Source organism: Chrysochloris asiatica, unplaced genomic scaffold, assembly GCF_000296735.1.
Source record: "Chrysochloris asiatica unplaced genomic scaffold, ChrAsi1.0 scaffold00467, whole genome shotgun sequence".
Taxonomy (NCBI): Eukaryota; Metazoa; Chordata; class Mammalia; order Afrosoricida; family Chrysochloridae; genus Chrysochloris; species Chrysochloris asiatica.
This window is the reverse complement of record NW_006408985.1, coordinates 157,178-182,661: the sequence shown is the minus strand read 5'-3', so window position 1 is coordinate 182,661 and position 25,484 is coordinate 157,178. Positions and strand designations below refer to the sequence as shown.

The following is a 25,484-nucleotide window of genomic DNA, read 5'->3' as shown; positions in this document are numbered from 1 at the left end:
CAGTGACTGAATATTTTGAAGTAGTTTGTTTGTCCTTCTTCCTAGTCTGTCTTCTTCTGGAAACTCATCTGAAACCTGTCCACTGTGGGTGACTCTGCTGGTATTTGAAACACCGGTGGTATAGCTTCCAATATCACAGCCACTCACAAGCCACCACAGTATGATAAACTGACATACAATGTACTGAATATAAATGACCTGAAGTGAATGAAAGAATGATGAAGTAAATGAGCTGAACAGATGGTTTCAAAGGGAAGTTTGAGAAGACAAATGAATTTATTACAGTGGAATGTAAAATGATCTGGAATTGGAAAACCAAAAGGGAAAAACTCCCTCAGCATTTTCAAGCTGAAAGCACTGAAGCAATATTTCAAATCTAGAGATTTATTTTTTAAGGATTATTCAGAAAAACCATGAAGGACAGAGGAAGAATCAAAAGAAAATGGTAGGAATGCACAAGGTCATTTTAACAAGAGAATTGGTTGATGTTCAACCATTTTTAAAGGTAGCATAAAATCAAAAAACAATAATATTGAAGATAGAAGTCTAAAATTCACTGAACACTGGCTAAAAAACAAAGGCTCTAGGAGCACACAGAATATAAAATGTAATTTTTCATCAGATTGTTGGAGAACTGAAAGTATACATTTATCTATGCACAAAAAAATGGCAGATAGCTATCTAACCAACTGAGCACAAGGGATCCATATTTTTATCTACTCCAAAAAATGGTATAAAATTAGAATGATGGTATTACTAAATATCATTATTATATATACATATGGTGGCATTGTTGAATACATGTTGTGCTGCTAACCCCAATGTCAGCAGTTCTAATACACCAATCGCTCTGCAGGAGTAAGATGAGGCTTTCTACTCCTTTAAAGATTTATAGCCTTGGAAAACCTACAGAGGGCCACACTATGTGTCAGAACCAACTTGTTGGCACACCATCACCACCAATATTTTCTGAAGATATTTCAAAGACAGTTGCCAAAAGTTGAAATCATATTCAGAAGAGATCATGGAATGAGTGATATCATTGTCATTTTAAAGGATCTTGTTTGACAGCAGAGAATATGAGAAAGTAGTAGAATAGTGTTTTATTGACTATGGAATGACATTTGGCAATATGGATTATTTGGTTAACACTGCAAAGAACAGGAATTGCAGAACACTTAATTGTTTTCATGCATAACCTTTACATAGACCAAAAGGTATTCGTTCTAACAGAATAAGGAGATAAGGAGCGATTTTAAAATAAGGAAAAATGTATGTCAGGGTTGTATTTTTTAATGTTTATTCAATTCACATGCTAAGTAAATAATACAAGAAACTAGACAAAATGAAGAAAAGACATCAAAATTAGAGGAAGGCTCAATAGCAAAATGTGCAAGGATTGTGGAAATCAAACAAATCAGGATTTGTTGGGCTCCTGACTCTTCTTAATCAGTGTAGTTGGCCACTATGTACTCTGCTTCCTTTATATCTCAAAAGATATTGACACAAATACAACCCAATCCTGTAGATTGCCCCTGCTTTCTTAACATAGCTGCAATTAATCCTGCCTCATTTACATCTGTTGTTGTTAAGTGCCTTTAAGTTGGTTCCAACTCATACCATTCCTGTATAAAGTTTCTGAGACTTTTTAAAAACTCATCTTTCTCCCAGGGAGCCTCTAACAGTGAGATGGATTGGCAAAGAGGCAGCATCAATAGGCTTATGTGTGGTAAAAATTGTGAGGTTGGCCCAAGACTAGGCAATGTTTTGTTCTGTGGAGCCTAGGGTTGCTATGAGTCTGTATCGACTAGATGACACCTAACAACATTGTTAAGTGACCCTGGATAGGATTTCCAAGGAAGTGCTGGTAGGTGTGAACTATCAACATTGCAATTGGCAATCCAGGGCTTATCCTAGAGCACCACACCAAGACTACCAATAGTAAGAAAAAATCCACAAGACTAATAGCTATCAAAGAATTTTAGGAAAAACCTTGCTATTTTTCCCAATTGAGTTTGCCATTCACCAATATTAAAACTGTTACATGCCAGTGCTATATTGTTGTTGTTGTTAATTGCCATTGAGTTTGTTCTGATTTATAAGGAATAAGAAGACTGTAGAAGAATTAATGCTTTTACATTATGGTGTTGGAGGAGAATATTGAAAGTGCCATGGACTGCCAAAAGAACCAATAGATCCGTTTTGGAAGAAGTGCAGCCAGAGTGCTCCTTGGAGGTCAAGATAGCCAAATTTCATCTCTCATATTTTGGACATGATGTCAGGAGGGACCAGTCACTGGATAAGGATATCATGTTTGGTAAGATGGAGGATCAGAGAAAAAAGAGGAATACCCCCAAACAGATGGATTGGCCAAGTGGCAGCATCAATGGACTCAAGCGTGGCAACAGTAGTGAGGTTGTCCCAGGATTGGGCAGTGTTTTGTTCTGCTGTGAATAAGTTCTCTATGGGTCGGTTCCGACTGGATGTCACCAAACAAGAGCAATAGGGTTTCTATTGATCAACTGATGGATTTGGACCAATGACCATTCAGAAAGTGACTATCACAACTGGGGGAAGGTAACTGTCATCGCCGGAAGATTGGCCCAGGCTGGCCGAGGGTGCGAAGCGATGTGCTCGCTGGCTGCCAGGCCATGCTGAGTGGAACGTGCAGCAGACTTATCACAGCGCTGCGGATGATGTATGCCACGTGCATCGCTGTCCTCTGTCCCTAGCTGGTGGCTGCATGGGTCAGGACCATGACAGTCAGGGACTAGAGCAAGAAGACAGAAGAGCCACTCCATGCCAAGGACCCGGTGCTGGTGGAGTTCTTGGTGTGCCCACTCTCCAAGAAGCCACTCTGATGTGAATCATTGACAAATGAATTAATAAATGAAGAGTTAGGAATAGCATATCCAATTATTGATGTCATTCCTAATATCATACCACAGGCAGCTATGATGATACTTCAAAATAAGAAAAAAAGAATAAATGGAGAAGCACTAAGCCATAATTAAGGAAAAAACTTGCACGCACGACTGAATTCTCATAATACCATTTACCTTTTAACAAGTCATTGTGGCAGGCTACAAGTGGGAGAGAAGGATGTTTCTGTCTCTTCCTACCTTGACTGTTCTTGTACCCCTGGTTTCTCTGGCAGGAATCTTCTACTCAGCCTCTGGGGATGACATTTTCACTCAGAGTTGCACTAGCACAACCAGCTTGTGCTTAAAATCTGCTCTTGCCCATTACCATTCTGGTTTATGTGGTCTTCCACCTTTGGACTTGGATGGCTATTTAGCTCTTCAAACATAATTAATGCAACTATAGACAACATCGCATATATAATAATAACGTATCTTAGGTCTGTTTCTCCTCAAATTTAACTAGTTTGAAATACTGGAGTCCTATTTAGCTTGTAAGAAAGATACTTTACGTAGTTTCTGTCAGAGGTTTAGAAATATGGGACACTGAAACTGCTACTTTTATCGTAGTCTTGTTCTACCCTCATATTTTGAAGATTCTAATTTATAACAACTTTATTCAAAGAAACATTTTGACAAAGTGTCTTGTTAGAGAATAATAGCCCTAACCATCAGATGATAACTTTATTCCTTAAATCAGTCTTTTAAAAGTTAGTTATTTCATTTCCTCTTGTAAGGACAGGCAGACCAGCCTGGAGAGGCTAGAAGAACAGATACTTCTTGAAAGAAAGACTGACAGGAAAAACACAAAACAATATAGGCAGACCAACTGATTACTACAAGAACAAGCAAGTTGCTTGTCCAGGAGACATCAAGGCAAGTGGTAGGGTCCCCTCAGAACAAACCCCCTTCCAAGACAGAGACTCAATGAGAATACACGCTCTGATGGGTGACCATGTTCGCCACTGACAAGGGGAAGTGAGGGAAAAACAACAATGAAGCTGCGAGCTAAGCCCTACAACATTCAATACACTCCTGTGAACCCGGGTGGAGACCTGATTGGCCAGCAATGTGGCAAGACCTGGGGACTCTTGGGTTCAGAGTCAGTGACATAGCCACAGAGGACTAGAGTGGAGAGTGAAGCGTCCAGCTGATAAGAAGAGAGGGGATATGCACAAGAACACCCACACTTGCAGATAATACCCACTTGACCTGGCTTCAAAAACTGGATGATCAGAGTTCAACTAGAAGAAGAAGAGGAAAAAAAGTAATCTTATACAATTTGATGAACTTGACCTACACCTATAGCTGCAGTAGCTCAAAAGAGGGAACAAATCTTTACAGTAAGGATCATTCTTACTCCCTCCACACACAGAGTAGACAGGGTTGGGCAACTTAGACACTGGCTACCCAAGGAGCTCTGGTAGCATAGTGGTTATGAAACCGCAAGGTCAGCAGTTCAAAACTACCAGCTGTTCCATGGGAGAAAGATGGGGAATTCTGCTCCCATAAAGATTTACAGCCTCAGAAACCCTGTTCAGGGTCGCTATGGGTCAGAACCGACTCAACAACAGTTAACAACAACAAAAACAACCCAAAATGGGGGGTTACAAAGGCAAGAAGTGACTGGCTTACAAGCTTTCAAGAGGGAACCTAGATCCAGAGGGCATGGAGGAAGGTAGAATCTCCAGTGAGCAGAATCCAATCTGTCTAGGCAGGGCTGATGAAAAGAAATGGGGCTAGGTCTCTTGTGATACAAGAGTGAATAATTGTTATCTGGACTGATTGTGAGGATTGGAAATGTAAAGGTAGACGTTTTGTAGCAAGGAGGGGAGTGCTTAACTTTTCCTTCTAGGAGTGGAGGTCCCTGGGACCATGAAGGGAGAAGAGCAGAGAGCGGGACCCTACCAAGAGAAGAAGTGATGCTTGAGATGGAGGCAGAGACTATGATGTGGCGAGATGGAGCGGTTGGGGACTTTAGACCCAGAGAGGGAGAAGGGCTGTGTGCTGACGACCGGGAGGGAGTGCCAGGTGGGGATGGCTTGTAGTATATACCCTTTGGTTGGTTGATGATGCATGGAGGGGATTCTAACCATGGCAATGAAATTATATACGATAGGATGAATGTAAAACTAGTATTCTCTCTGGTTGCATAGTGGTTATGAATTGGGCTGTGAACCACAAGGTCAGCAGTTCAAAACTACTAGCTGTTCCGTGGGAGAAAGATGAAGCTTTCTGGTCCCGTAAAGATTTACAGCCTCAGAAACCCTGTACAGGGTCGCTATGATTTGGAATCGACTCCATGGCACATAACAACAACAATATCACATAATTCACAATAAAACATTTTTAAAAAATTAAAGTTAGTTATTTCAAGTACTGTTTGTTTATATTCAAATAGTTTAGTCAAGTCATATACTAGGAATGACTGAAATAATTCCAGAGGAGTTGTATGAAAGTAGTTGTAGAGAAATGTATTTGAAACTTAAATACAATGGAATTTTCACATACTTACAAAAGTCTTAGTTTGTAAAATTGCCTTTATTTCTCTTGCTTTAAATGTTAATATTAATAATAAAATATGTCAGTACTTTTCCATGAAGGGGTTGGGAACTGGAGGAAGGTACAGACATGAAATGACTGGCTTACAAGCTTTCATGAGTGTGCTTCTTTTTAGAATGAGAGGGACAATGGAGAATCTCCAGTGAATAGTTTCCTCATTTCAAAATGAGTATGGTGAAGAGACCGTAAGGGAAGATGCTGATAGGATTTAATCACTCGGTAATTATTAGCAGGAGTAACTGTTCTTATATAAAAACTGTTATTATAGATGATTTAACTGAAGACCAGAGCAATTAGTCCTTCTTGCATGACAGACAATGACTAGAGAAGCCAGGGGGTGACCTGTGTGATACTGTGAATTTACTTAATATACCTTTTTTTATTCAAAGTCTTCTTAACTCACACCAAATAATTAGGTGACACCATAACAAGAGGTGTACAGGATTCTAATGCTGGCATTGGTTGTCTTCCCTCTAGGTTTAAAAACAGCCATCTCAGAAGTAGAGGCAGAGGATCTTAGGGCAATCAGGAAAGAAGAATCATGATTAGAGCATATGAGAAGCAGTGGCAGATGCAGAAGCACGGAAAGACCGCGGCTTTGAACTTGCTGACCCAAGGACCCAGTCTGCCTATGGACAGGAGTCTGATTTCAGAATGTACCCTTTGAGCATATCCCACCTGGCTATAAAAATCATCTCAAGATTAAATTTGATGCATTATTCCCATGCTTTTGTAAGTAACACCTTAGTCCTATAACTGACATATTTGTTCTTTAAGATTTTAAAGAAGTCTTTTGTGGCCAATTTGCCTAAGGGAACACATCTTTTGATTACATGACTGCTGCATCCAAATAAAGTGAAGTTTTAAAAATTTTCAATCATTTATCCATTTATTATGATATAATTTATTGGTCTAGTTGTGAAGATTTTTTATTTGTTAACAGTGATGTGCAATCCATGCTGAAGATTGCATTCTTTTATCTTCATCAGCAAGTATTCCAAGCCCTCTTAAGTTAAAGCAAGAAAAATTGTATCATCTGCACATTTCAGGTTGTTGATGAGTTGGCTTCCAATCCTGATACCATGTTCTTCTTTATATAATCCAGATTCTTGGATTATTTACTCAGCATACTGCTTGAAATAAGGATATCCAAAGGATTCAATCCCGGTGCACACCTTTTCTGATTTAATGCCGTTTGGTATCCTCTTCTTCTTTTCTGATGATTGCCTCGTGGACTATGTACAGGTTCTTCATGAGCACAATGAAATGTTCTAGCATACCATTGTTTGCATAGCTATCCACAGTTTGTTAGGATCCACAGAGTCAAATGCCTTTGCCTATCTAATAAAGCATGAGTAAACATTTTTCTATAAAAGAAACCTAATGTTTTAAAGAAAAACACAGATTTTAATTCCCTTATAGTTATGAATAGTGGAAATGACCCTTACTAGCTAAAATTAATATTTCAGCAAGATAGTTTCCTTCTGGAAGATTCAGGAGAGAATTATTTTCTTGTCTCTTCCAATTTCAAGAGGCCACTGGCCTTCCTTGATTTCTTTGACCTTATCACTTCAATTTCTGTTTTCATCATTACGTTGCCTTCTGCTAACTGCAATTTTTTCCGCTTCAAGATGGGCCTTTGTTGTTATATTTGGACCACTTAATAAATCAAGATACTCTCTCATTTAAAAATGCTTAAATAAATCATAAATGCAATGTTATTTTTACCAACTAACGTAACACATTTTTAATTCCAAACATAAATACATGGATAGGTTTGGGGGTATTGGTGTTATTGTTCTTTCTACCAAATCCTCTAAGGCTAATCCTATGACTTACAAAACCACATCTAATTATTAGAGATAATATTATTTTATTATAACCTTTTGGTGTAACAACTGGGAAAGGGCAAAACAAAACAAAGCAAAAAAATAATAATAATAAAATAAATTCATTCTTACTTTTTAACACTGATTGTGTGTTTCTCGTGTGCCCACTAATAGCTCTGAGGAAGATCTATATTTTCAAAATAGGAAGAAAAATTTTCAATAGGAATTGCTGTAATTTCTAAAGACTCTTTGTATTCTTTTAGAAGATTCATTTAACAACTATACAACATATTACCTCTTTAACCCTGGATTGAAAACCTCTTTGTATTTATAAGCAATACACTATGAATTCAATTTTCTACAAAGTAGACTTCACTGCAAGCAGAAAGAGAGCATGGTGCTTTGTTTGAAAAGCATGCTACTCCAGTACTCAACTGCATCTCTGGGATGTTGTTCAAAAGATCTATGCAATTATAGCAATCTTTGCTAAACTGCCAACATATGAATGCCTCCTCCTTTACTTTGGTAGGTATTACCTATTCAGTCTATTATGAAGTAAAACTTCAACTCTAGCCGCAAGTTTTTGAAACAAGGAAATCTAAATTCAATTTAATGTTTATATATTAAACATCTGCTATGTGCTAGCATTTTATTTAATCTATTTGTCTGTTGTAATAAAATTAGAACATGTAAAAATGGAGACTAGCTTGAAGTGTAGCAATTGTTTAAGCTTTGGGTAGATAATTTGGAGTTCTTGTGAGTTCTTGTCCTTGATTACTTATTTATTTAAGGCAATAAGATAAATGCAAGTATTAATTTGTATTTCCCTAAAAACAATAAAAGTGATGCTAATATCATTCCTTAAATTATTAATTGTGTTAATTTCTATTTTTATTATGTGTTTTTACATTGTTCAATATCCAGTTGTTAGGTGCTATCTAATCTGTTCAGAATCATCACAATCCTATTCAAAGCAGAACAAAACACTGTCCATGACAACATCATCCTTACAATTGTTGCATTTTAAGTCAATTGCATCTGGCACTATTTCAATCCATCTCCTTGGGGATCTTCCTATTCCTCTTTTACCCTTTACTTCACTGAGGATGATTTTCTTCTCCAGGACTGGTTCTTCCTAACAACATATCTAAAGTATGAGATGCAAAATCTTGCTATCCTGACATCTAAGGAGCATTATGCCTATTCTTCTTTCAAAACATATATGTTTGTTTTTCTGGCAGTCCATAGTACTTCTAATATTATTCCCCCCAAACCATAATTCAAAGACATCAATTATTCTACTGTCTTCATTACTCACTGTCCAAGTTTCACATGCATATGAGGATATTATAAATACCAAAGTGTGGATCAGGTATATTCTTAGCCCTCAGACTGATATAGTTACTCTTGAACACTTTAAAAGGGTCTTTCAAAGCAGAGTTACCTAATGCAGTACGTTGTTTGATTTCTTGGATGTTGCTTGCAATAAAATGAAGTCTTTGAAAACTTCAATCTTTCCTCCATTTATCATAATTTTATTTATTGATTCAGTTGTGAGTAATTTTATTTTCTTTACATTGAGGTACAATGCTGTTCCACGAGGGGAAGATGAGGCTTTGTGCTCCCATAAAGATTTACAACCTCAGAAACCCTGTACAGGGTCACTATGAGTCGGAACCAACTCCACGGCACATAACAACAGCAACAACAATGCATACTGAAGACTGAAATCTTTGGCCTTCATAAGTATGTATTTTAAGTCCTCTTCACTTCAATTAAGTAAAGATGTATCATTTGCATATCATAGGCTGTTAATGATTCTTCCTGCAATCATGATGCCAAGTTCTTCTTCATAAAATCCAGTTTCTTGTATTATTTGCTCTGTTACAGCAGTTTTAGATCCAAGAGTGTCACTGCAGCTCTTGTTCCATCATCAAAGAAACCAAAGACACTCAGAGAGGTGAAGCAGAATTTCAGATTTTATTAAGCCAGATGGCTCAGAGGAGCTAATTTCTCCAGATTCTGAGCCCCAAATATAGGGCAGTGCAGACTTATATGGGGTCAGAATAGGGAAAGGTTTAGGTTGCACACCTATTTCAAGACAGGAGGGAACCAGAGGATTGGTTCAGTTTAGTAACCTGATTAACATCCTAGTTTGGCTCCTGGATAGAGAGGATTAGTCCCACTCAGTGACCTGATTAACATTTTATCTTGTTATCCTGAAAGAAAAAGGCAGTTTTTATCTTTTCCTATTCATTACCCCCAACCCGGATGCCATTTGGGGCCTTTTTCCAAGGGGTATCATCTAAATGTGTAAGGAATGGTATTTTGGTATTGATTTGGATTGTTGGTACCCTTTTCAATTAATTATTGTTTTAATGGCAGTTCATATGGCACTGATTGCTAGTGGGAGGAGGCATGGACTGATTAAGTAAATTCCAGATAAAACAAGACCCCACCCACACGGGTCTTGAGCCCTTTAAAGGTGAAGAACTACCCTCCCTATAAACTCTGTGGGTTCCACCCATTCCAGGTATACACAGGGACATGGGCAACTTTCTGCCTTTTTACAAAGTCTTCTAATGTCAGATTCTGGTCATCGATTTGTGTGCAGTAGTTAGTGAAATTAAATTTTTCCATACCCCTCTTCATTCCACAGCCTAAGGCTAATCTATTTTGATAGATGGCATTTTGCATCTAAGTCTATTGGTGTACAAGAAGGGTTAGGGCCACCCCAGTTCCATTGGTTATAGATTCATTTACCTAGGAGTGTGCCCTTACAATTATAGCAACTATATAAAAGTAGTGTGGTTACTGTATGGCCCACCTTGGTGGTTAGTTTATAAACTATACAAATTTCTCCCTTTCTCATACCCCAAAGTCTAATTAAAAGGAGTCCCAAGGTGGACATCCTCATGCTTTGGCCATGCATAGATCAGCCAGCTCCTGGTTTGTGGCTGAAGCAGGGTGGGTTGTACATCTCAATGTTATCTTGTAAGGGTTGGTAGGGTCCATTTCAGCTTCTCATGGAGAAAAGTCTTTCTTCAGTCTGCTGTCATGAATCCAGGTGGGGACTGCTTCTACTTTAGCAACTGGGCTTGGGATAATTTCTTGTTCTATCCTCAGTAATCTTTGCAGATGCTTCTGGTTGCCCTCCCAAAAGGGGGGGGGGAATCAGATACATTTATTACACTCTGAGCTAAATAGGCCCAATTGTTTTTATTACACTCTGAGCTAAATAGGCCCAATTGTTTTCATCCAGTTGAAAGGAATGACTTATAAGAGTTCTATTGTGTCCAAGTTTTGAGTCCAGTTAACTTGACAGCTGACAGGGTTACTAGAAGGACTTCCCATGGTTCAGTCCACTTTTTCCCTAACTGGTTTTCAGGTCCATCTCTCCACATTCTGAGAAGAACATGATCTCCAGGCCAGAAGGGGTCAGCTTACCTGTAGGGAGGGAAACAGACCTGGGAAGAACAATTTTACGAATAATATAAGTGTGTGGTGGAGGTGTTGTACATAACACTGCACCTTTAAATCTTGGCTGAGACCAGGTAGAGGGTTGAGGGAAGCTGCCTTGGAAGGCTTACTATACAAAATTATTTAAGGACTCAATTTTAAGCCTGCTTCTGGGGGCTACCTGAATTTGAAACAGGGCTTAGGCAACACCTGTCCCCAGTGTAGATACATTTCTTGAGAGTTTTGTCATTTGTCTCTTTAGAGTATGGTTCATTTTCTTGAACCTCCGAGTTGAATGCAATCTCCATTTCATCTGTAGGTGTTTGCTGTTCTGTTGTCACTTTGGACACTCTGGAAGTCCAAACTTGGAGGTAATTTCCTTCAAGAGAATTTTTCACTATTTCTGAAGTTCTTAGTTCTTGTGGTTCTCTACTCAACCAGAAAAGGTGTCTACAAAAACAAAACCAGCAAATATTTAATTCCCCCACTTGGGGTCATCTGCATGAAATCAATCTGTTAATTTTCAGGGGATTGTTTATCTTGATAGGTGCAGGACAGCCTGTCTTGGGATTGTTCTTGAGGCAGGTAACAGTCAGAGTTAACATCCAAAATGATTTTTTTTTTTTAATTTCTTGCCCTAAAGCCAGGGCCTAATGAACCAATCCAGGGCCTTTTTCCTGTAGTGGGCCATTTCATGGACTCATTTAAGAAGATTGGGTGCTAGTTTTCATAGGATCAGAACCATTCTATTGCCATTTACTTTTCACCTTTTAACTTTTCAGAACCAGAACAATTCCATTGTCATTTACTTTTCATCCTTTAATGTCTCTCTCAAATCCTTCTGCCTCAGTTTTACTCAAGTCCTCTGGGTACACATTAAGTCTTTCTTGCCAACATTTTTAATGCCCTCTTCAGTGAAACCAGTTCAGCTTTTTGAGCTGAGATCCCCAGCAGGAGGGCTATTGCCTATACCTGGTTTTAATATTACAAACCCTGCTATCCAAGTCCCTTTTTCTGTGTAACTACTTCTGTTCATGAATAACATGTAGTCCACCAGATATAGTCAAACAGGTAAGGTTAGCTGAAGAATACCTGGTCAATGATTTCTATACAATCATGGTTCAGCCTTCCAGTTGCCATATCAGGGAGGAGGATGGCAGTTTCTGTCTCCCCATAATTCACAGAGTAACATTTGGATTGTCTAGTAAAATAACCTGGTATTGCCTATCCGTCCTGTTGTGCCATAGACTTCCCTTTTACAGCAGGGAGACGGCTTGATGGGGATGAGAATGAGCTGGCCAGAGTAAATTTCTCAGCCTCTTTTCTGAGAGGATATTGGTTGCTGTGGGATGGTCAGCTTCCAGACTTCAATCAGACCTCGACAGGGTGATGCTTGTTGGCTCTCCTGGAATTCTGCTAGTTCACATGGGGGTGTTTACCTAATTGTAGATCTCCTCAGGCCAATGTGACTGGTTTCCTGAGCTTGAATCAGTAATTGCCAGGCATGTTCATGAGGAACCTCCATTTGCAAACTTTTGGTTTCAGAAAGCTGTTTGAACATGCAACTTTGGAAGCAGGTCTTGGCTCTGTAAGGGGACAAGATAGTTATTTTCTTTTCCCCAATGAAGCAGTCCAGGGGTTTCAAGAAGAACTGGTTCTCAGGCCCTCTGAGTTCTCAGTCACCATTACTGAATGGAACAATAACAATCTGTCCTCCATTGTTATTTTCAGCTGAGGTCCCGGGTGAGGGGGCAATAGGGGAGGCAGAGGTTGGTGCCAAATCATGTTGGGCCTCCTCATCCCCTGATAACCTTAGTCTTATGCAGACAATGAAGCTTGTTCAACCATCTGTTGAGTCAGATGGCATTTTATGCTAGGTCCTCCCCTGAGATTTGGGCATTTATTTTTCCAATGTCCAGGTTTTTGCATAAGTACATCAGCCCTTGCGTAAGACCCTCATTCCTTTTAGGGGTCCTCCCTGGGGTCCCACAAACTTACCTTTAGTGTTTTGTTTTTTTTTTTTGGAAAGACAATTACGACCTGAGATTTCTTGTGCTCTTAGCTGTTAAATGCATCGAAGGTGATGTCCACCAGTTGGGATGGATTCATGCCAATTGTCCTGTCGAATTTCTGCTGTTTCTCAAATCCTGGGTGCTTTGGGAGATAAAAAAAAAAAAAAAAAAAAAAAAAAAAAAAAACATGTTAACTATTCAGGTATTTGCTGAGTTTTCAGGATCAAAGTCTGTGAACTTACAGAAAGCCTGGTAGATTCATTTAAAGAATTCAGAGGGGTCCTCAGTTGGCTTCTGTTGAACTGACTGTACCATATTTGAGTTCTTTTGTTTAGGAACTCCCTTTTTCATACCTCTGAGAATGCAGCTTTTATAGTGTTCCAGTGTAGTGTAGTGGTTATGAAACAAACTGTGAACTGTAAGGTCAGCAGTTTGAAACTACCAGCTGTTTCATGGGAGAAAGACGAGGGCCCCCACACACCCACTAAGTTTTACAGACTGAGAAAACCTGCACAGGGTCACTATGAATCACAATTGACTCCATGGCACATAACTACTACCACCACCAGTGGTGGCAGACCCATTTAAATTTTAATCTGTGTCAGCTAGAGGAATTGCGTTGACTGGGGCGAGGGTCCTGTTCAGGTTAATTTTTCTCCATGGATGCATGCTGTTTCATCCCATACCTTATCTCAGACCGGCCTTTTTCACTGCTGATCAGGAGCATTGTCAACAGAGCCTGAATATCTGCTCAGTTAGGATGATGAGTAGCAAAAATAGTGGTTATTACATTTGTTATTTTGGTTGGGTCATCCTGGTGTGGCACTGTGTGTCAAGGTGCTGGACCACCAAGTCTGTCTGAACTGCAAGGTCAGTGGTTTAAGCCCATCAGCCGCTCCTCGGAAAATTCACACAGGGTCACCATAAGTGAAATCTGACCGACATCACTGAACAAAAACATCTCAATAAGAAGGGTTTGAATTTTTCCTATTTAACAAGTCCTAGATAGAGAAAGAAGTATGTGCCCAGTAATATCCTGCAACTTGTCCTTCCATATTTAATCCTATGGGCATCTGACGAGGGGATATTGCCTTGCTTCTATTCTGAGTAGTGCTCTACCGAAATGGGTCCCTTGAAGGATATGGTATAGAGAAGTCACTTCCAAAGTGCTTCCCTTACCAAAATATAGGTTGAACAGCAAGCCATGAAAGCGTCACTGTCTTGACTTCTTCATCAGAAATGAAACTTCATCCTCGAAGGGCTGTTTTCAGGAGACCAAACCATTCCAATGGAGTAAGATCAGGACTATAGTGAGGATTCTCTAATACCTCAAAGTGAAGTTTTTGCAGAGTGTCATATATAGAGAGAGTCCTAGTATAGCACAGTGGATTAATGTGCTGGACTGCAAGCTTGTTTTAAACCACAAGGTCAGCAGTTCAAGCTCACGAGTTGCTCCTAGGAAACCCTATACAGGGTCACCACGAGTTTAAACTGTCTCAACAGCATATAACAATAACAAGAAGATATATATTAAACCAAAATAATAGAAATATTTATCTTGCAACCTGATAAATAACTATTTGTATTTTGTGATATTGCTTTTTCCATTATGATTATTGAAGTAAAGTTCTTTGATATATTCATGTTTGCATCTCCTAAATAGAATATAAATGCCCTTTCACAGAGAAGAATATCTGTTAATAAAATCAATGTATATGAAAATGAAAAAAATAGAAAGCAAACTCTTGGCGAATATCAACCAATTAGATAAATTGGCTCTGGCTCTGACTCTCATACAATAGACTTCAATTATAAATGGAAAGAAGAATATATCACTAGTAGCATTTACTGATTTTTAATTCTGTCCCTAGAATTTGTAAATTGGAAATCTGAGGGGCAATATTTGCCTATATGTAATTTGACAGTCATAGATAGGATAGAAAATGATAAAAGATGGTGTAGGAAATATTATGTTAGAAATACTCATAGATCCTGGAGTTTTCTTAATAAGGTGACAAAGCATTGAAGGTTTTAGTATGGGACTATACATTTTTCTCCTCAGATTTTATTCTCCAAATGTTAAGAACATTTTTGTGAGGTGGAGGGCATAATAACATAATTTGTATGTTAAGTTGGTATTAGTTGTTACATGACATTAAGCAATTTCCAACTCACAGATACCCTGTAAAGGCTTTCCAAGGAGCAGCTGATACGTTTGAACTTCTGACTTTGTGGTTATCAGCCCATTTCTTAACTTAGAGCGCTAGACTAGGAATCCATATTTAATTTAGTTGAATGATTTTTATCATGATTCCTACTGTGAGAATTATTTAATGTCCTGAGTTACTGACAATTATGTTTGTGATATGATTTGTTGTGTATATGCCTTCTCTATTTATCAGATCATAAATTCTAAAGGAAAAGAGAATATACCATACTCATCACAGAAACCAGGATATTTGTTACCATTTTATTAATTTTTATTGCTCTTATATATACCGGCAGAATGTGGAACAGACCATCGATTACTCATATGCAAATTCTAAACGAAACTGAAGAATATGAAAACAAGTCCAAGCGAGGAAAAATGTTACCTTGAATATATCCCACCTTAACTTAGAGATCATCTGAAGAACAGATTTGATACATTAAACACTAAAGACTGAGGATGAAGAAAGTTGTTGGATGACATCAAGAACATCATACGTAAAGAAAGCAAAAAGTCATTCAGAAGACAAGAAAGAAGGAAAAGTTCAAAATGGATGTCAGAAGAGACACTGAAACTTGCTCTCTAGCATAGAGATGCTAAAGAAAATGGAAGAAATGAGGAGGTCCAAGAGCTGAACTGAAAATTTTAAAGACCAGCTCGAGAAGATAAAACCAAATATTACAATAAAATGTGCAATGATCTGTAATCAGAAAAACAAAAAAGGAAGAAACTGCTCAGTATTTCTCAAGATGGCGGAACTGAGGAAAAATTCAAGCCTCGACTTTCGTTATTGAAAGATTCTCTGGGCTAATTATTGAAGGATTCAGAAAGCATTAAGAGAAGATGGAAGGAATACACAGAGTCACAGTACCAAAAGCAAATGGTTAATGTTCAGCCCTTTCAACAGGTAGCATATGATTAAGAGCCAATGATCCTTAGGGAGGAAGTCCAAGGTTCATTGAAGGAATTGGCAAAAAACAAGGTACCAGGAATTGATGGAATAAAAATTTAAATCTTTCAAGAAAGTGAGGAGGCAAAGGATGCACTCACTCCTCTTTTCCAAGAAATTTGGAAGACAACTATCTGGCCAACTGATTGAGAGATCCATATTTGTGCCCATTCCAAAGAGAGGTGACCTAACGGAATGCCAAAATCATTGGGCAATCTCTTTGAAAGTTTTGCTACAGGTAATATAGAAATGGCTACAATTATACATTGGCAGAGAATTTCCAGAGGTTCCAACTGTATTCAGAAGAGGGCATGAAATGAGGGATATCATTACTGATGTCAGATGGATCTTGGCTGAAAGCAGAGAATATCAGAAAAATGTGTACCTGTTTTTTATTGACTACACAAAGGCTTTCGATTGTGTGGATCATGACAAGCTATGGACAACATTGAGAAGTATGAGTATGCCAGAACACTTAATTGTGATCATGAGGAATCTGTACATGGATCAAGAGGTAGTTGTTTGAACAGAACATGGGAATACTGAATGTTTTAAAAGTAAGAAAGATGTGCGACAAGGTAGTATTCTTTCACTATACTTATTCAACCTGTATGCTGAGCAAATATACGAGAAGCTGGATTATATGAAGAAAAATGTGGCATCAGGATTGGAGAAAGCCTCATTAACAACCTGCGGTATGCAGATGACACAACCTTGCTTGCTGAAAGTGAAGAGGGCTTAAAACATTTACTGATGAAGATCAAAGAGCACAGCCTTTGGTATGGATTATATCTCAATGTAAAGAAAACTGAATTGCTCACCACTGGACCAATAAACAACATTCTTATCAATGGAGACAAGATTGAAGTTGTCTAAGACTTCATACTTCTTGGATTAACTATCAACACTGACAGAAGCATCAGTCAAGAGATCAAACAACATACTACATTAAGCAAATCAGCTGCACAAGACTTTTTAAAGTTTTGAAGAACAAAGATGTCAGCTTGAGGACTAAGGTGCACCTAACCCAGGCCATGGTGTTTTCAGTTACCACATATGCATGCAAAAGTTGGGCAGTGAATAAGGAAGACTGCAGAAGAATTGATGATTTTGAGTTATGATGTTGGAGGAGAATATTGAAAGTGACATAGGCTGCCAAAATAATCAATGGATTTGTTTTGGAAGAAGTGCAACCAGAGTGCTCCTTATAGGCCAAGATGGCCAAACTTCATCTCTCATACTTTGGGCATATTGTCAGGAGGGAACAGTTGCTGTGGAAGGACATCATGTTTGTTATGGTGGAGTGTCAGAGGAAAAGAGGAAGACCCCCCAATGAGATGGATTGGCCAAGTTGCAGCATCGATGGACTCAAGTGTGGCAACAGAAGTGAGGTTGGCCTAGGATTGGGCAGTGCTTTGTTCTGCTGTGCATAAGGTTGCTATGGGTCGGTACTGACTCGATGGCAACTAACAACAGCAACATTATTCACATTGGCATCCTAGTGTGACACTTCAAGATAAGCACTTGACTGTTAACCACAATGTAGTTGGTTCAAACCCACCAAGTGCTCCTCCTAAACCATAGACAGGGTCACTCTGAGTCTGAACTGACTTGACAGCACTTAACAATTTATCACAATGATTCTCTATAACAATAATATTATTACTGTCATTTTTCTGATAAGGAAACACATTGCAAAAACTTTATTTTTCATAAAGTTGCATAGGTATTAAGTTGTAAACTATTGTGTTTGTTCTGACTTATTTGTTGTTGTTGTTGTCGGGTTCCATCGAGTTGGAACCGACTCATAGAGACCCCATGCACAGCAGAATGAATCAATGTCCGATCCTTGGCCAACCTCACTACCACTGCCACACTTGACGCCATCAATGATGCCATCTGGCTGATCATAGTGGGAGCATATATAGTTTCTGAGGCTATAAATCTTTGTGGGAGCAGAAAGCCTCATCTTTCTCCTGTAGGGCTGTTGATGGAATCAAATCTGGCGATTTTGTGGTTCCCAATCCAATGCTAATCATATAGAACCACTGTGCCTCCCAGCTATTAAGTAGAAAATCTTAATAGAAATCAACGTAGTCTGATTATAGAGCCTGTGGTTTTTAGCCATTTTGCTACGCTGCTCCATTTTTCTAAACTTAAATCTTACAAAAGAAGACAAAAATATTAATTAAAATGTATGAAAATTTATAATTTCCAAAACATATATAACCACTCACTACTTTGAATTGAATCCAATACATAAAAGTCCTATAAGACAGATTGTAACTCTATTCTATTAGCACTGGACTGCAAGGTCAGTTTGAACCACAAGGTCAGTGATTCACACTCACCAACCACTGCTTGAAATCTGTAGACAAGGTTGCAGTGAGTAAGAACCTACTCCATGGCACCTAATAACAGCAACATGGTACAGAGTCCCAAACTGTTCCAAAAAGTTTCCAAAACTGTAAAATTTTTATGGAAGCCCACTGTCATATTTTTCATTTAAGGAGCAGTTGATACATTTGAACTGCTGACCTTTTTGATTAGAAGTGAGGCTTTAACTACTGTGCTACAAGTGTTTTTATAAACATATATTTTTGTGCAGTTGTTGTCATTAGGTGCCATCAAGTCAATTTTGATGCATAATAACCTTATGAACAAAATAGTTAACTAACTAACTAACTAACTAACTAACGAACTAACTAACTAACTAACTAACTAGATAAAAAAATAAACAAACAAACAAACATTGCCTAGTCCTGTTCCATCCTCACACGTGTTGTTATGTTCGAGCCCATTTTTGCAGGTGCTATGTCATTTCTTCTTATTGGGGATCTTCCTTTTCTTCATTGAACCTTCATTTTGTCAATCATGATGTACTTCTCCAGAACATATGTTGTTGTTGTTTTTAAGTGTCATTGTGTTGATTCCGACCCATAATGACCCTGTTTCCAAGGAGCAGCTGGTGAGTATGCACCACTGACCTTGCAGTTCAATCGGCTTTTCAGTTTGGCTCATTAACCCACAGTGCCGTCAAGTTGATTCCAACTCATAGCAGCCTTGTATAGGGTTTTCAAGGAGCAGCTGATGAGCTTGAATCACCGACCTTGAAGTCCAAACAACTTTGCAGTCTGACACATCAGCCCACAGTGCCACACCAGGACATTTGTAGCACAATATAAATCTTTAATTACTGAAGGAATGATTAAAATTTTAACAAAGAAAATATAAAAACAGTATTTCATCTTGGAATGAGAACATAGAATGTGTTTATTTTAGAAACACACAAAACCTTGTAAAACAAATGAAGTAATGTTTTCAATTTAAATTCTATATAATTTCATTTTACAAGTAATCAAAAATCTAAAAAGTTCTTACTTCCTTTTGTATTATGTTTTCTTTGCATTCTTTTCACGGGCACTACAAGGCTACTTAGTTACTTCTAAGAAGCATAAATCCCTGGCAGATTTGACTGTGTTCCCCGGTTGCTCTCAGTGTTTTAGTTTGTATGCTTTTATAATCATCAATTTGGCATAATTACAGGATAAAATTATATGCCAGTATTATTAAGCAAATGTATAAGTGAACTTGATACAGCATATTTGTAATATATGGAAATATTCAATTCGTTCCAATGTGCAACATATTGAAATTGTATAGAAAGTGTAAAGTTCACAGGGTAGGATGTCCTGGGACTTGAAACCTGGTTTAATGTCAGAAAGAGACAGAACCAGGAAGCCTTATCTCCTTGTGAAGTGAGAAAAATATCAGCAGACCAAAATCTTCATTGAACTGCTCAGTTTAGTATAGCATAGAATGTTCCCAGAAGACTGGGGATTGGTCTACTCCGAGAGTGAGGACAGACTCTGTTAAGTCAGGGGTTAGGTGGTAAGTACAGTTTTTCTGCACATGGTCTCAGATGCCCTTCCACAGGGCAAGTATGATGAAGTCCTTCATTGCATAATTCACAAGACATCTGTGTTTTTATGGCTTATCCATTTCTTCCTTCCTCTCCATTCCCTCCTGAAGAGATTTGAAACTTGAATTAATTTAAGGAATATGGGTGATGACTGATCTGGCTACTTCGTGCTGGTAGGGGCCATATTCCTACATAGTCTTCGAGTTCAATCTCTTCTTATTTTTCTCTATTCTTTGGGAGGTACAGACCAGACATTTTATGCTGAGGCATCTAGGAGATTAAGCGATGTTTCAGAATTTCCAGGGCCATGATGGTTAGGAAATGATTGATATCTTTGTAGCATAAATATTCTTACTTGAAAGGCTTGTATTCTTGAAGAGACAAACTTAACTATCAGATTAAACAAACAAGATCCAAAAATCAAAAGTACTAATATAGTTACTGTGGGTCCTTTGTTTTTGTTGTTGTTAGGTGCCATTGAGTCAATACTGACTCATAGAGACCCTAAGTACAACAGAACGAAAAACTGCCTGGGCCTGGGCCAACCTCACAATTGTTGCCACTCTTGAGCCCAGTGATGCTGCCAGTTTGCCAATACATCTCACTGGGGGTCTTCCTCTTTTCTCTGACCCTCCAATTTACCAAACATGATATCCTTCTCCAGCTAATGGTCCATCCTGACAATATGTCCAAAATATGAGAGACAAAGTTTGGCCTTCCTGGCCTCCAAGGAGCACTCTGGCTGCACTTATTCCAAAACAGATCTGTTTTTGTTTTTTTTTTTTTTTTTCTTTTGACAGCCCATGACACTTTCAATATTCTCCTCCAAAACCTAAACTCAAATATATCAATTATTCTATGATCTTCCTTTTGGCAGTCCATGGCACTTTTAGTATTCTCCTCCAACATCACAACTCAAAGGCATCAATTCTTCTATGGTCTTCCATATTCACTGTCCAGCTTTCACATCCATATGAGGTTATTGAAAATACCATGGCCTGGGTCAGGCGCACGTTAGTTCTCAAGCTGACATCTCTGCTCTTCAATACTTTAAAAAGTTCCTGTGCAGCAGATTTGCCCAGTGCAATACATCATCTGATCTCTTGACTGTTGCTTCCACAAGTGTTGATAGTAGAAGAATTGATGCCTTTGAGTTGTGGTGTTGGAGGAGAATACTAAAAGTACCACAGACTGCCAAAGGAACAAATAGATCTATTTTGGAAGAAGTGCAGCCAGAGTGCTCCTTGGAGGCCAGGATGGCTAAGCTTCGTCTCTCATACTTTGGACATACTGTAAGGAGGGAACAGTCGCTGGAGAAGGATGTCATGCTGGGTAAGATGGAGGGTCAGAGAAAAAGAAGAAGACCCCCAACGAGATGGATCAGCCAGGTGACATCATTGATGGTGTCAAGTGTGGCAGCGGTGGTGGGGTTGGCCCAGGATCAAACATTGTTTTGTTCTGCTGTGCATGAAGTTGCTATGAGTAGGTTCCAACTCAATGGCACCTGACAACAACAACAATGATCTTCCTTATCCATTGTCCAGATTTTGCATTCATATGAGGTTATTTAACCTCCCATGGCTTGGATCAGGCACATCTTATTCCTCAAGCTGACATCTTTGCTCTTCAACATTTTAAAGGTCTTGTGAAGCATATTTGTCTAATGCAATATGTCATTTGATTTCTTGACTGCTGCTTCCATGAGGGTTGGTAGTTGATCCAAGAAGAATGAAGTCCATGACAACTTCAAATTTTTCCCCGTTTATAAGAATGTTGTTTATTGGTCCAGTGGTGAGGGTTTTTGTTTTCTTTACATTGAGATGCAATCCATACTGAAGGCTGTGGTTTTTTATCTTAATTAGTAAATATTTTGTCTTCTCCACTTTCAGTAAGCAAGGATGTATCACCTGCATATCACAGGTTGTTAGAGTCTTCCTCCAATCCTGATGCTACGTATTTCTTCATATAACCCAGCTTCTTGGATGATTTGCTCAGCATACAGGTTGAATAAGTACGGTGGAAGAATACAATCCTGTCACACACCTTTCTTAATTTTAAACCCTTCAGTGTTCCCATGTTCTGTTCAAACAACTGACTATTAGTCATGTACACATTCCTCATGAGCACAATTAAATGTTCAGGAATACTCATACTTTGCAATGTTGTCCATAGCTTGTCATGATCCACACAATTGAAAGCTCTTGCAGAGTCAATAAAGCATAGTTAAACATTTGTCTGGTGTTCTCTGCTTTCACTCAAGATCCATCAGACATCGGCAATGGTATCTCTCATTCCATATCATCTTCTGAATCCAGCTTGAGCTCCTGGAAGTTTTCTGTCAATGTATGCTTGCAGCTGATTCTGTGTTACCTTTAGTAAAATTTTACTTGCATAGGGTATCAAAGATATTGTCCCAGGATTTCCACAATCCATTGGGTCTCCTCTCTTTTGTATGGGCACAAATACAGATCTCTTCCAATCAGTCTGCCAGATAGTTGTCTTATAAATTTCTTGGCATAGATGAGTGAGTGCCTTCAGTATTGCCTCACTTTCTTGAAAGATTTCAATTTTTATTCCATCAATTCCCGGATCTTTGTAATCAGGCAACTAAAGGGAGCCATCTTTTTATGTGATTTTGTATGTTCTTGATCAAGATTAGAATATGTCCTTGGGAAACAATGTTAAAACTGTCCCTATATTAGACAAGAACTCCTCTCCCAGTAAGGGGACAGGTGATAAAGGAAAGATTAAAAATCCATGCACTTGTAGATCTGTTTCCCAGTTACGAATCAAAATGGTAGTTAAATAACTGCAGGTAGGCTGTCTATTTATGCCAACAAGTACATGAGAAGAGGAAAACAGTCAACGCCAAAAGTTTTTAGTATCAAAGAGCATGCTTCCATGCCCAACAAGAGAGTGACAGGCTTACTGGGAACTTCAAGGGTGATCCGTTGCGCTCTTCCATCAGGACTTAAATATCAGGAGCAGGGATTGTGCCAGAGCCCTGTCACATTGAATCTGAAGTATCCACCACCATTTCCTTCCCCAGTCACTCATGATAATTCTAGGTCTGGTGGCCTGGAGCTTTTCACTGTAGTCAAGTGGGGCATAGCAACTGTCTACTTCCTTTGCTTCCTGTGCTTGGCCCTTTCTAGTGACACTCTTTTGTCAGGTAGCCCACCTTACTGCAGTCATGATCTGTAACTGCCAATCTTTCTGCTGCCCACTGTTGGACTATATAAGTTGGCTGTAATTGCAGCCACTATTATTTTAGTCATTTGTTTCCTCCATGTCATAGTTGTTAAGCACCAAAGTTGTTAACTTCAACAGTTCATTAGAGTGAAACTGTGATCCAACTGCCTATTGTTGAAGTTTCCTATGGACATCAGGAGCTGACTGATTAATGAAATGAGTGTTCACAACCAAACTTGACTCCTTTGATTCTGGGTCTAAATGAGTATACTTTTGGAGTATCCCTACCAGTCTTCCCTTGAAAACTGCAGGTTTTCCCTCTTCACTGGACTAACTACCATTTTGGGGTAATTGACAGATTTAACCTGTATTTCTTCCATGCCCTCAACTGAGCAGGTTGCATGCAATCCTGGAAGGCATTCCCTACATTCCCCATGGGGGCATATTTGGTAATTCCACCCTTGGTTTTGAGCAGGAACAGTGACACCCTCTGCCACTAGGTTCTGGTTGCTGGCATATAGTGTATCTGACCCATGTTAGACTGTGGTTATAATGCACTGTTTCTCATCCATAACACAACACTATAACAGCAGGACATTTAAATCAATGAAGGAAGGTCATTTCAAAAATCTTAGTTAGATGTTCAAACTCTTCTATAAAATTTCAAGAATCTACTGAGAAACTGCCTACCTTTTCCTTGCATGTTTTTAGATCAGCCTTACTAAAGGGAACATGGACTCTCATTACTCCTCCTCCTTGCTGAACTGCTTTATAGAGATAGGAGGGAAGGGTCAAACCCAGGAACTAATGTGGTGGTTAGTAGAGTTCTTCTGGACAATAGGCTGAGGTAGCCACTTCTGTGATTTTGAATTTAGGACTAAATAGTAATAGGAAACCTGAGTGTTTGGAATTTGAGCAGTATGCAAAACCAGACAGTGGGTCTTCATTTGCAGACTCATTTGGGCAGTCTGCCATCCAACATTTTTTGACACAGGACACACAATACTAAGGATAATCCTTTAAATCCACAAAGGCCTACATGTACAGGAATTCTGACCACTTTTGCTCTTTTCTGAAAAATAAATTTAATTGGAGGATGATACTGTAGTTTAAACTACTGTTTATGGGCCATACTTCCCAGACCAGAAGTTCATATTGGGGCCAGGGGTTGATGATGGGGATTGAGATTGTCTGTCCCATCCTGAAGAAGAGAAGAGAAGAGAAGATCTGTCTGCTCTGAGACTGTATCTCAATCTTCAGAGGAACAATTTCCTATTTCATCTTGAGGACAAGGGAGCGTCCTCTCCTTACATCTCCCTAATTTTTATGGGGCAAAAGCCACACCTCTATATTTCCAGTCTGGACCTTAGGCCACAATCAGGGTCTCCCATATGGATGGGGTACGCAGAGTCTTTCCTCACTGTCTTCCATGGTTTTTGACCAAGAAGTATGTCTCAGGTAGTGGACAAATGGAGGGAGCCCTCTGGACAGGCCATCTAGCAAAACACAGAACCAGATTTCTTGCCAATTACCTTCTTTCTATAAAGTAATAATTAACTGCACAGCCCTCACTGCAAAGTGCCTGGATTAGGGCCAACATTTTGGAGAATCTACTCTATGAGGAAAATTATCATTCTTCAAAATCTGCTTGCTCCCATTTTGGTTTTGTGGTTAAATGTCAATGGATCAGACTTACAGGTTCCCTTCAGTTCACTAATCTTGTCATATTCAACACATAAGTAACTTCTTAGGAGAGTAATTTTAGAAAATGTCCAATACAAACTTAATGGCAGGCAGTTACCTGCATGACAGAGAAACAACAACACAAATGTTGTACTATATCCACAACGGCCCAGAAGTTTTAGCTGGAAACTGAACATAATAGAGGAAGAGGAAGGGGTCAGCAGAGCAGAAAAGCAGACCTTTGCCATGGTATGACCAAGTTTTCATCAGGGTCTAGTGTGCCCACAAAATTCTAATATATAGCAGAAGAAAGATACAGTGCTGAAGAACAGCTGAAGGTAGGCAGACAGGAAAAAGCTCCATGTGGTGCATGGTGTATCAGGTCTGAATTGTCATGCTTAGGATCAGGATCACCTGGGATCACCTGGGACCTTAATCCCACGATCAGTCTTGGTGCTCCTGTTGTTGTTGTTAAGTGCCGTCGAGTCGGTTCCGACCCATAGCGACCCTGTACAGGGTTTCCGAGGGTGTAAATCTTTACGGGAGTAGAAAGCCTCATCTTTCTCCCGTGGAGCGGCTGGTAGTTTTGAACCGCTGACCTTAAGGTTCGCAGCCCGATTCGTAACCACTACGCTACCAGAGCTCCTTGGTGCTCCTAGAAGCCCCTTAATGTGTTTATCCAGGGGATTCTAGAGCATTCTGGCTAACCAGGCCTTATGGGAATGCTCCCTGGAGAATTCAGTAAT

General features: G+C 39.1%; 1 pseudogene; it reads left to right on the top strand.

The window, feature by feature from the left end:
- Positions 1–3,102: 3,102 nt before the first annotated feature.
- On the top strand, positions 3,103–3,316 carry LOC102816335 (annotated as a pseudogene).
- Positions 3,317–25,484: the final 22,168 nt, after the last annotated feature.